This window comes from Hylobates moloch, unplaced genomic scaffold, assembly GCF_009828535.3.
Source record: "Hylobates moloch isolate HMO894 unplaced genomic scaffold, HMol_V3 SCAFFOLD_18, whole genome shotgun sequence".
In the NCBI taxonomy this organism is placed as follows: Eukaryota; Metazoa; Chordata; class Mammalia; order Primates; family Hylobatidae; genus Hylobates; species Hylobates moloch.
This window is the reverse complement of record NW_026652293.1, coordinates 73,312,489-73,324,593: the sequence shown is the minus strand read 5'-3', so window position 1 is coordinate 73,324,593 and position 12,105 is coordinate 73,312,489. Positions and strand designations below refer to the sequence as shown.

The 12,105-nt window shown below is 40.7% G+C and overlaps 1 protein-coding gene, 1 long non-coding RNA gene and 1 pseudogene across 2 annotated transcripts in view; all 3 read left to right on the top strand.

Moving 5' to 3' along the window:
- Positions 1 to 3,222, top strand: part of RGS7 (regulator of G protein signaling 7) — a 581,272-nt gene extending 578,050 nt beyond the window's left edge. Inside the window, exon 17 of the mRNA XM_058430506.1 lies at positions 2,517 to 3,222. The gene's annotated coding sequence lies outside the window, so the exon portion shown is untranslated. The remainder of the gene's footprint in view (positions 1 to 2,516) is intronic.
- Positions 3,223 to 7,163: 3,941 nt separating this feature from the next.
- LOC131381828 (uncharacterized) lies at positions 7,164 to 11,605 on the top strand. The gene is made up of 2 exons (XR_009210788.1): positions 7,164 to 7,931; positions 10,956 to 11,605. It is a non-coding gene; the product is annotated as an uncharacterized LOC131381828 (long non-coding RNA).
- LOC116457585 (52 kDa repressor of the inhibitor of the protein kinase-like) lies at positions 9,209 to 10,945 on the top strand (annotated as a pseudogene).
- Positions 11,606 to 12,105: the final 500 nt, after the last annotated feature.

The window sequence follows — 12,105 nt, the reverse complement described above, 5'->3', positions numbered from 1 at the left end:
CAACAGAGTGAGACTGTCACACACACACACACACAACACTAATCCCATTAATGAGAGCTTCACCCTCATACCTGCTCACCTCCCAAAGCCCCCACCTTCTAATAGCATCACACTGGGGAGTAGGCTTTCAACACGTGAGCTTTGAGGGGTCAAACATTCAGACCAGAGCAGACAGGAGTACATATTTTATTTATAAAGCAGGGTCTCTTGTTAATAAACTGTTCTCTCTTTTATTGTTGTTTCTCCCATAAAGTGAATAAACATAAGCCTAGTGGGAAATGCCAGCATTAAACTTTGATATCAGCCGGGCACGGTGGCTCACGCCTGAAATCCCAGCACTTTGGGAGGCCAAGGCGGGCGGATCATGAGGTCAAGAGATCGAGACCATCCTGGCCAACATGGTGAAACTCCATCTCTACTAAAAATACAAAAATTAGCCAGGTGTGGTGGTGGGTGCCTGTAGTCACAGCTACTCCAGAGGCTGAGGCAGGAGAATCACTTGAATCCGGGAGGTGCAGATTGCAGTGAGCGGAGATTTCGCCACTGCACTTCAGCCTGACGACGGAGTGAAACTCCGTCTCAAAAAAAACAAAACAAAACAAAAACCACTTTAATATCTTCTACTCTCGTTGCTGAAAGCTAAGTTGTGGACCCTTTTTCCCAATTAAGAAAAAACTAAGAGAAAATGGTGCATGATTTTCATTGCTGCTGTTCATATCAGCAAAAGGGCCCTTATCAATCAGTAATTATATGGTGTGTAAAGAAAGGTTGATTATGGAATTATTAATCTTTTCTTAAACATACTGTCTTTTTCCAAAAATGTGGCTGCTATGAACTGAATATCTGTGATCCCTCCCACTCAAGTTCACATGTTAAATCCTAATCTCAAGGGTGATGGTATTAGGAGATAAAGCCTTTGGAAGGTAATTAGATCATGAAGGTGAAGCCCTTATGAACAGGAAGGTCCCAGGGAGCTTATTTCCTTCTTCCATTATCTGAGGACACAATGAGAATGCACCGTTGATGAACCAAGGAGAAGGCCCTCACTAGACAAAGAATCTGTAAGTGTCTAGATCTCGGACTTCCCAGGCCTATAAGAAATAAATTTCTGTTGTTTATAAGCCACTTAGTCCATGGTTTTCTGTTATAGCAGCCCAAACAGACTAAGGCAATGGCCATGAGTGATGATGTATATCTCCCATCACCCCCGACCCCTTTCTAAAACTGAGCCACATTAGGTAGCACATCAAGAGTATTGCTGACTGTAATTTATTACTAAAATATATGTTTCAAATATTTTTATTATCTTCTGAGATGTACAAAAATTAATTAAATAACTGGCCCACGTAATTTTATAATAGGACATATAAATAAGACATGAAATGAAAACCACCAGTTTTGTATTCTGATCAAACATTTCAAATTTCTTTTTTTTTTTTTTTTTTTTTGAAACAGAGTCTTGCTCTTGTCACCCAGGCTGGAGTGTAGTGGCGCGATCTCAGCTCACTGCAACCTCTGCGTCCTGGGTTCAAGTGATTCTCCTGAGTAGCTGGGATTACAGGTGCACGCCACCATGCCCTGCTTATTTTTGTACCATTAATAGAGACGGAAGTTTCGCCATGTTGGCCAGACTGGTCTCGAACTCCTGACCTCAGGTGATCTGCCCACCTCAGCGTCCCAAAGTGCTGGGATTACAGACATGAGCCACTGCGCCCGGCCTCAAATTTCTTATCTTTCTAGAGTACTTGTAATTAACAGCAACAGTGTTGACTTACAAGATTTCTAAAACATAAGTATGTGCTTTATGTAATCGTATGATACGTGGAATCAGAATAGATCAGATTTTTTCTTGGATTAGGGTTGGAAGAAGTCAGGTAGGAAAGAACAGGAAGACGTCAACAGCCAGAAACAGGGAACAAGTAGACTTTTATCTCCAGATGTATAATTGGCACCTTTTTATCCATTATTGTGTAAGACGGGACAGACTCAATCTTGAGTTTCATGAATCATACCCTCAAAAACTGCATTTTATTTAATTAAATCATATCCTCTACATTTCTAGATATTTATAAATGTGACATTAATTTCAGCCATTGAACAAGAATGCACTCACATTATTATCTTTCAGAGCAGCTTACTAAGATTTGTTGTAACATGTTTATAATCACTTGGGAACCTAGGTGTTGCTTCATTGCTAAGCCTTGATGGAGCATTTATGGATATGTTTTATGATTTGCTAATCTGTGCTGTGAAACCATCAGTCTGTTTGCAGTGGGGAGGAAGGATTTGGGAGGGGTAGGAGGGGGGAGGGAGGGAGGATAGTTTTGTTTGACGTGTCAGTGGAAGGGCGGGGGATGGCAGGTTGGTCATGAGGTTTGAACTAAGATGGACTTAAAGGGTTCAGTTTTGACCCTTGCACAAAAATCAGCTACAGTAAATAGTTGCTACTACTAAGCAGGTTTTCAGTGATCATACTTGATTTTCTTTCTTTTTTCTTGTTTTATATATTTTCTCAGGGGAAATCTCTCACGTCCAAGAGGTTAACAAGCCTTGTTCAGTCTTACTAAATGGATCATCTTGTAGCATGAATGCAGACTGGAGTCACTGCACACACTTTGTAGCTCGCTGTTGTGACCTGGAGGAGAGGACATTAGAACAAGATGTTGCATGAGCAAAGGACCTAAATTGTTACTTTTGTGTGTACATTCCATCTCCAATGGACTCTTCCATCTCAATGCCTCCATTCCAAACTGTTGTCTGCTTTCTTTCTCCTTCTACTACGCTAGATCTGTGTCTTTTCCTTTTTAACAAGTTCAAGTGAAGTAAAACCTTTTCTTTTTTTCCTTCTTTCTCTCTCTCGCTCTCTCTCTCTCAAAGCTTCAGCTAGACACACAGTTCACTGAAAATTCAGTCAGTCAAAAACTGGAAGAATTGTAAAAGAAAAAAGTATATATCAATAAGTATACATATGGCTTCACATTTATTAAACAATAAATTCGCACAGAAAGTTTCATTTCACCAATGCGTCCACAGTCAGAAACAAACTCATGTCTTCGTCTGTTGTCTGTACATTCTCCGTTAATGTTTCTTGCATTTATTTTTATACCATATTTAAAGAAGAAACACCTTTTACTCCAAATGTATTAAAGTTGATCCCTTCTCTGTAAATTTGTGTATGTTTATATTGTTGTTTTATCTTTCATTAAAAGATGCAGAATCTCATTGCTTTTGTAACTTTTGACTTCCATGCTCACTAAAAAGGAAAATGCTGAGAAATCCACGACCCACTACCGCAGAGTTAAATTTAGGTTGTCACCTTGAAATGTATTTCAGGGTTTCAGACAAGCTTGGATAGTACAGAAGCCAGAGGCAGATGGAAATATTTTTTGGAGGCTTACCTGAGACTTAGTAGATTCTTTTTCTCCCGTGGAAGAACAACACAAATTGATGTTCCACATTTTCAAAGCTATTTAAAAGGCCTTTCTGCCTCATGAGGAATATGCATCTGTATATTTTGCAAATTAATATTTCTGTTTGAATTAAGCTTGAGTGTGACTTACTAAATCAGGTACTTATTTGTTCTTTAAAACACAATTCTAAAAATATCATAGCTCAGTGCCTCTTAACTTTTTGGAGGTTACAGATTATTTTGAGAATACAGTCACCTCTTGGCATCCCTGGGAAATTGGTTCCTGGACCTCCTCAGATACCAAAATCCACAGATGCTCAAGTCACTAATATAAAATGGTGTTGTGTTTGCATAACCTATGTAAATCCTCCCACATACTAAGTCATCTCTAGATTATTATAATATCTAATACAATGTAAATGCTATTAGTTGTTATACCATATTTTTAATTAATACAACTTTAATTGTTGCATTATTATTTTTATTGTTGGAAGGTTGCTTGAATCTAAAGCTATGGAACCTGTGGACGTGGAGGGCTAACTGTGTGATGTAATTAGTAAACTTTAGTGACGCTTACTAAGTACCTGCCACTTCATTAAGAGTTTTCCATGCCCTCAAAATTCTCACATTTAATCATCACAGCAGTCCTATAAGATCGTTTCTGCAATTTTGAGAACACTGAAGCAGAGAGAGGTTAGGTAACCTGTTTGAAGTCACCTAGCTAAGTAGTGGATTGGGATTATACAGGAGGAAAAAAATCTTTTGCTTCTACCCTTCTAGGTTCTTAGCTGTGGCTCTGTAACAACAACAGAAAAGCATACAAATTTGCGTAATAGAAGTATTATGTGCCAGGTGCGGTAGCTCACGCCTCTAATCCCAGCACTTTAGGAGGCTGAGGCAGGTGGATCATCTGAGGTCGGGAGTTCAAGACCAGCCTGGCCAACATGGTGAAACCCCGTCTCTACTACAAATACAAAAATTAGCTGGGCATGGTTGCGGGCACCTGTGATCCCAGCTACTTGGGAGTCTGAGGCATGAGAATCACTTGAACCCAGGAGGCGGAGATTGCAGCGAGCTGAGATCGTGCCATTGCACTTCAGCCTGTGCTACAAGAGCAAAACTCCGTCTCAAAAAAAAAAAAAAAAAAGTATGTGACATGGGAGACTTCATTAAGAAACGAATACCTTAAAAAATGATTAAACCTGAGTGTTTTCTTGTACTAGGTTTGATGAAGAGTTGTGGGGAAATGTGATAGGGCAGAGGGGTAGGTGCTAAGGGCAGTAAACCGGGGGAAACTGAATAAGGCCTGTTCATTCAGATTCCCTTCAGCACCCCTCCATCTTCAGGGAGAAGAATGCTCCATTTCTGTGAGTACAGGAAGAGCATCTCTCACAGGAGGGTCTTATGACCTGCTTCAAGGAAAGGCCAGAGAGTCCTTCCTGAACCTGCCATTTCTCAAATTTCTTCAGCTTAAAATATTCAATATGCCAAGGTACCGTATTTTGGAATAGAACTCAAAAACCCCATCATCATATAAATCTAGGCAGTCTGCCTGCAGGGCACACTATACTGCCCACCCATCCATTATACCACAAACTTCTTTTGATACAAATTATGTGACAATTTACATAAACTCACAGTTGTACTGAATTTTAGGACATTCGCAGACTAATCTCTGTAGCTCATCCATGGACCCCAAGTAAACAACGTGACTCACCTTAAGGGCTGGATCAGTGGCAAAAAGAGGTTACCCAGCCAGGAGATGGGCCTGACCTGTCTGCTTTTGCATAAACCAAGGCATTGCAGACTCTGGTTATTTAAAAAAGAAACCAAGTTATTAATGCCTGTTACTTACTGTAGATAAATTTAGATTCTGAAAAAATTTATTATCATTGGTGATAAATCAGCAGTGGAGTCTGTTGGTTATTTCATAAAACTGTCACAAAATGGAAGAGACTTGATAGGAGAAATTTATATATAAGCTATAATCTAAACTGTAAACATGCTTTTTTAACAAAGAATCCATAAAATGCAAATAAATTAAATTGATAGACTTTATCCCTTAAAATCACTTAATTCAGGACAGTCTTGGACAGACAGCACTGAAGTTAGATTAAAAGTCTAGTTAGTAGAAACATTCTTTTAAGGAAAACAGTAATCCTGTGAGAAGAATATGGTGTTTCAACAATGAGCCTTGCACAAATACGATTGGTTATTTCAATGGTTATCTTTCACAAGCTATCAGTCCTTAGAAGTCCGTCCTTCCTGGTAATTCCAAATCATGGAAAAATTCGTCCTTATTGCCATTTTCAATCGTAGAAAAAGACGGCAGAAAAGAGAAACCCCAAGTCAAGAATTCCTAATTTAAAAAGTTACTCTAGTTACTCAAGCCTAATGACTCCATTTAATGTGGCCTACACACAACTCACGTACAAAGCAAGAGTATTTCCGGAGAAGCACAGAAAAATTTTGGAGTTCCTTGCAGTTCAGTCCAGTAAGCCCTTGGCATCTGCCTCCCACCCCATGCTAAAACCATTTGACGTATAAGGCATAGAATAAAAATCTCTCAAGTTTCTATTTAATAAAATTGTTTTTAAGTTGTTTTTTTTTTTTAACTTTGAGACCATCAGAAAAGTTATCCTCCAATAAACCAGAGTTTCTACACTCACATTGCAGAGAGAGCTATTTTCATCCTCTAAATTGCACTGGCCCAATTCTCCTCTGAGCGATGTTACAATCATGTGTTCCGTGGATCTGCACAGGATTTTCTGCTTGAATCAAAATAACAGAAATATGGCCAGCAACCTTATCTAAGCTATGTCCGAAAATAAATGAAGGCAAAAACCCTCCCTCTTCGTAATGAGCGTGTGAGACTCGCTCTTGCTACTCAGGACTCACAGCTGTGCCCTTGGTTCTCCTGGTTGACTGCTCACTTCTCTTTACATGATGGTTTATGAATAATTCTGGTCTACTGAGAGAGGCAAGTCTTGGCTGCTAGCACGAATTTAGTCTAGCTGCATGCACGGATTGTCTCCACACAGAAGATGCTGTGTCCTTAAATACACATTTGAAAGAGCACGTTGAATATTTAGTTGTCTTACTGTTGTCTGTAACTACCTCTTTGCACATTTTAGTAGCCCTCTAAAACGTCGGCAGGAAACAGCCAAAGCTACCAATCCATTCCCTATGGCATTTTAAGAAATAGTGCATAATAATGAAGAATTTAAAGAGCATAAAGAATAGAGAGGAACTACATTCATGTATTACACACACACACACACACACAAATAGGTATCTTATATACTTTATTGTACAACCATACATTTGTACTTTTTATTGAAACTGTTGTGCTCTAGAACTCATTTTTTAAAAGACATCAAATTACGTATCAAACATAAGATGCTTCCATTTAAAAATCAGATTAGAAGAAAAACTTGCAGATGCCCTTAGATATTTTGAGGAGTTTTTGGAGCTGAAATGTGTAATGTGTTTGCAACTTCATTTTCTAAAAGGTCATTAGAGGCTGGGTAGACATGAATACCTCTTGATTAAAAAATTGATTAACAGGCATTGCGGAAAGGAGGCGGCAGCGTCCCGGGCGGGTGGGAGATGCACCAGAGGCAGCGGTGGCGGCGGTAAGTCCTCCCGGCCGCTCACAGCGCTGTGGAGCAGCGTCCCCAGCCCGGCCTCGGACCGCGGTGCCCCTCCTCGAGGCTTCTCGTCCGCCCGCCCCTCCCCCGCGCGCCGGCCGGCCTGGCTGCCCTTCCCGGCCCCTACGGAGGGGAGGGCTGGGCCAGCAGGCCGGCGGGGCAGGCTGGTGACGATGCAGAACTTCTGCACTGCCAACTGCACGCGGAAGAGCACGCAGTCCAACCTGACCTTCTTCAGATTGCCGAGGGACCCGGCCAGATGCCAGAAGTGGGTGAATTGTAGGAGAGCAGACTTAGAAGATACAACACCTGATCAGCTAAATAAACATGATCAATGAGGTGCCAAACATTTTGAGACGTCCAGGGTCTGTAGAACTAGTCCTTATAGGACAGTTCTTTGAAATAATGCAATACCAACAGTATTTGCTCTTACCAGTCATTTGAACAACCCACCTAGTAAACCCAGAAAACGAATAAAAGAATTGTTGATGAAACTTCTGAACAGGCACAAAAACGTAAAGAAACCAACAACGGCAATGCTCAGAACCCCAGTAGAGAAGGGGGTGAAGGGCCAGATGAGGACATTTTACCTCTAACCCGTGAAGAGAAGGAAAACAAAGGATACGTAAAATCTGTTTGAAATCTTGATTCTGATGGGAAAGCAAAACATACCTCTGGATGGACAGGAGGCCTGTGAAATCCCAGAAGGTCTCTTTACTCCAGATAATGTTCAAGCAATGCTGGGGTGCTGGATAAATTCTGGTCAAGAGGTCCTGAGAAAGCAGTTTGAGACAACAGCAGTTAACACGTTGTTTTGTTAAAAAACACAGCAGAGGCAGATGCTAGAGATCTGTACTCGGAAAGAAGCTCAGGTAAGTGAGAGACTCACACTTCTTTTCCATTATAACCGACAATGTAGTGGACATGGCAAGGGAAGGGCACCTACCTGTGTCCGTGAGATTTGTTGATGAGTCTCGGTGAGGTTTGTTGATGAGTCTCAAAACATAAGGGCAATTTGTAGGCTTCCTGCCTTAGGAAGCTGATGCAGAAGTTTTGGCTGTGAAATTTCACACTATGATAGCTGAGAAGTGGGGATTAAATATGGAGTATTGTCATGGCCAAGCTTACGTTGTGTCTACTGGATTTTCTTCCAAAATGAAAGTTGTTGCTTCTAGACTTTTAGAGAAATATCCCCAAGCTATCTACCCACTCTGCTCTTCCTGTGTCTTAAATATGTGGTTGGTAAAATCAGTACCTGTTATGGGAGTATCTGTTGCATTAGGAACAATTGAGGGAGTTTGTTCTTTTTTTCCATCCATCACCACAACTGCTTTTAGAATTTGACAATGTAATTTCTGTTCTTTTCAGAACAGTAAAGAAAGGGGCAAAGAACTGAAGGAACTCTGCCATTCTCAGTGGACAGGCAGGCATGATGCTTTTGAAATTTTAGTGGAACTTCTGCAAGCATTTGTTTTATGTTTAGATGATATAAATAGTGACACAAATATTAGATGGAATAACTGTGTAGCTGGCCGAGCATTTGTACTCTGCAGTGCAGTGACAGATTTTGATTTCATTGTTACTATTGTTGTTCTTAAAAATGTCCTGTCTTTTACAAGAGCCTTTGGGAAAAATCTCCAGGGGCAAACCTTTGATGTCTTCTTTGCAGCTGGTAGCTTGACTGCAGTACTGCATTCACTCAATGAAGTGATGCAGAATATTGAAGTTTATCAGGAATTTTGGTTTGAGGAAGCCACAAATTTGGCAACCAAACTTGATATTCAAATGAAACTCCCTGGGAAATTTTGCAGAGCTTACCAGGGTAACTTGGAATCTCAGCTAACCTCTGAGAGTTACTATAAAGAAATCCTAGGGCCGGGCGCGGTGGCTCACGCTTGTAATCCCGGCACTTTGGGAGACCGAGGCGGGTGGATCACGAGGTCAGGAGATCGAGACCACGGTGAAACCCCGTCTCTACTAAAAATACAAAAAATTAGCCGGGCGTGGTGGCGGGCGCCTGTAGTCCCAGCTACTCAGAGAGGCTGAGGCAGGAGAATGGCGTGAACCCGGGAGGCGGAGCTTGCAGTGAGCTGAGATTGCACCACTGCACTCCACCCTGGGCGACAGAGCTAGACTCCGTCTCAAAAAAAAAAAAAAAAAAGAAAGAAATCCTAAGTGTCCCAACACTTTAAGTTCCTGAACACATTATTCAGGAACTTAAAGATATAATCTCAGAACAGCACCTCAAAGCTCTTAAATGCTTATCTCTGGTACCCTCAGTCATGGGACAACTCAAACTCAATACGTTGGAGGAACACCATGCTGACATGTATAGAAATGACTTACCCAATCCCGACATGCTCTCAGCCAAGCTTCATTGTTGGAGAATCAAATGGAAACAGGGGGAACGACATGGAGCTTCCGTCCACCATTTATAAAGCCTTCCACCTGCCTGACATCAAGTTTTTTCCTAATGTGTATGCTAAATGACCTATTGCCAAAGGTCCTGTGTGTTCCTCCTGTGATGAAGGTTGAGAATGAGCAGTATGAAAATGGACGAAAGCATCTTAAAGCATACTTGAGGAACACTTTGACAGACCAAAGGTCAAGTAACTTGGCTTAGATTAACATAAATTTTGATATAAAACATGACCTGGATTTATTGGTGGACACATATATTAAACTCTATAAAAGTAAGTCAGAGCTTCCCACAGATAATTCAGAAACCATGGAAAATACCTAAGAGACTTTTAAAAATAGTCTTTCTTGTATTTGATATTTGGAAGAAAAGCCATAAGGTGTATCTAGGCCTTAATCACTTAATATCTTTGCCTATAGGCCTCCATCGAATACATTAGCCATTGATAATCTACCTGCTTAAATGGCCCGTTTGAACCCTCATGCTTTGAAGACCTGTCTGTTCTTCCAGAACAGAACATTGAAAGTGCCATCTTTCACTTCCGCATGATCTCTGCGGGTGGCATTCTGCAATTGTTTAAGTCATTTGAGACATAGCATTTATTATCACTGTGGATCTCTACTCCTTGGGTGTTGAGTTACCGATTCTTTGAAGAAACATATTTTGAAGAGGTGTGAGAGGAAGGAATACATTTTATAAAATGTTACATTGAAGCCCACAATTGACCTTTGACTAACAGGAGTTTTAAGTATGTTAAAAATCTATACTGGACAGTTACAAGAAATTATCAGAGAAAGAGAAGCTTGTGAGCTCGCCAAACAAGGATTTCAGGGTAGATTTTTATCTTTCACAAATGAACTTAAAGGAACAAATGACAGTGAAAGTTTGAATGGAAGAGCCTGCTGTTGTTCCACATCTAGTTGTTGCTGTTTATATTCCTTTGTGGAACCTACATCTTCCTAAGCTTTTTAGTAAGTATATGTTGAACACTTCTGTTTCATGGTTAAGACAGAATCACAGGCTATGGATACTGACAACTGATTTATCTTTTTTTTCTCTGTCATTTTTCATGACTTACCTACTGCCTCATCTTGATTTATAAGCAAAACCCGGAAAACCTACAAATATAAGTGTTTTGGCTTATCTAGAAAAATATGGAAAATATTGCAGTTATTTTTGGTGAAGAAAATAAACTTTGTATAATGTATTTCAATCTAAGTAAAATGAGAATTTTGTTTTAAAAGTTTGATTAATAAATCTTGATATTTTAATCAGATTATAGGACCTTCATCATTTCACATTCGTTGGGAAATAAAGCCGAGCATGTTTGATGTCTTTTAAAGGTTAATATCATCTTCCTCCAGTATTGGTTGAAAGGATGAAGATAATGTAAATCATCAGGCGCAGTGCTTGATACATAATGGATAAAGCAATACATAAATAAATCTTACCTGCTTCCTTTCTTTTTCTCCAAAAGGTCATCATTGCAGAAAGATTAAAGAAATCTCCACATATCCTTCCTACCTGGGGTGGGGTCAAGGATGAAGTTTAGGAGGCCAAAGTTGAGTGGTGAGGATCAGGATCCCAGGGATCACAGGAAACACCTAGAGCACAGTCAGATATGACAGTGGTGGGTTGGAAACCGATCAATTAGAGTCCATAAAGCACCAGGATGAAAAAGGTGACCAAAAGGTGATAATGGGCTAAGTCAAGAACACAGCATCCTTGAACAAGTGGAGTCTGGAAACTCCACTTCTAGAAGACAAAGGCAGAGGTTGTTTTGAAGACATCTACAGCCTCATGCTACGGTGTGAATGTCTGCCTCCTCCAAGACTCATGTTGAAGATGGGGGTATTTAAGAGGTGATTGGGTTATAGTTGCTCTTCTGTCTTGAATGGAATAATCCATTCACAGATTAGTAGACTAATGGGTTATCACAGGAGTAGGTCTGTTATAAAAGCCAGTTTGGCATTTTCTTGTCCTCTTGCCATGTGACACCCTGAGCTGCCTTAGGACCCTGCAGAGAGTCCCTACCAGCCAGAAGGCCCCCATCAGATGCAACCCCTCAACCTTGGACTTCCTAACCTCCAAAACTGTAAGAAATAAATGTCTTTTCTTTGTAAATAACCCAGTCTTGTGCATTCAGTTACAGCAACACAAAACAGACTAAGACGTGTAGAATGGAAAATCCTATGGGAACCTAGCCATTATGAGCTGGAGGCGAAGAAGAGAGTAGATGACAGAGAGTGATAATGTAGCAGGGATGAAATCATCCCATCTTTCCCAGTCCAGGGTGTCCAAAGCTATTTTTGTCTGGCTCCAAAAGTATTCTTGTCCTACAAGTATAGGAACTTCTCTCCCCACCCTCTGCACACACACACACACCAAGTTTCCAGCAGTCTCCTGGACTACACAGGGAAGGGGCACTTATAACCCCATAGAAAGACTGAATGATTTGGCATGGGAGGTCTTGGAGACCCTGTAACCTATTGATTCCATGATATAATGGCTAGAGAAATTGCCAGTGAGCTCTCAAATCCAGGCTGGTGATGGTCCCACTCAAGTGGTAGTGGACATTTGGTAGGTGAGGTTGCAATTCACAGGTTGAGGGAGACTGAATTCAGGAA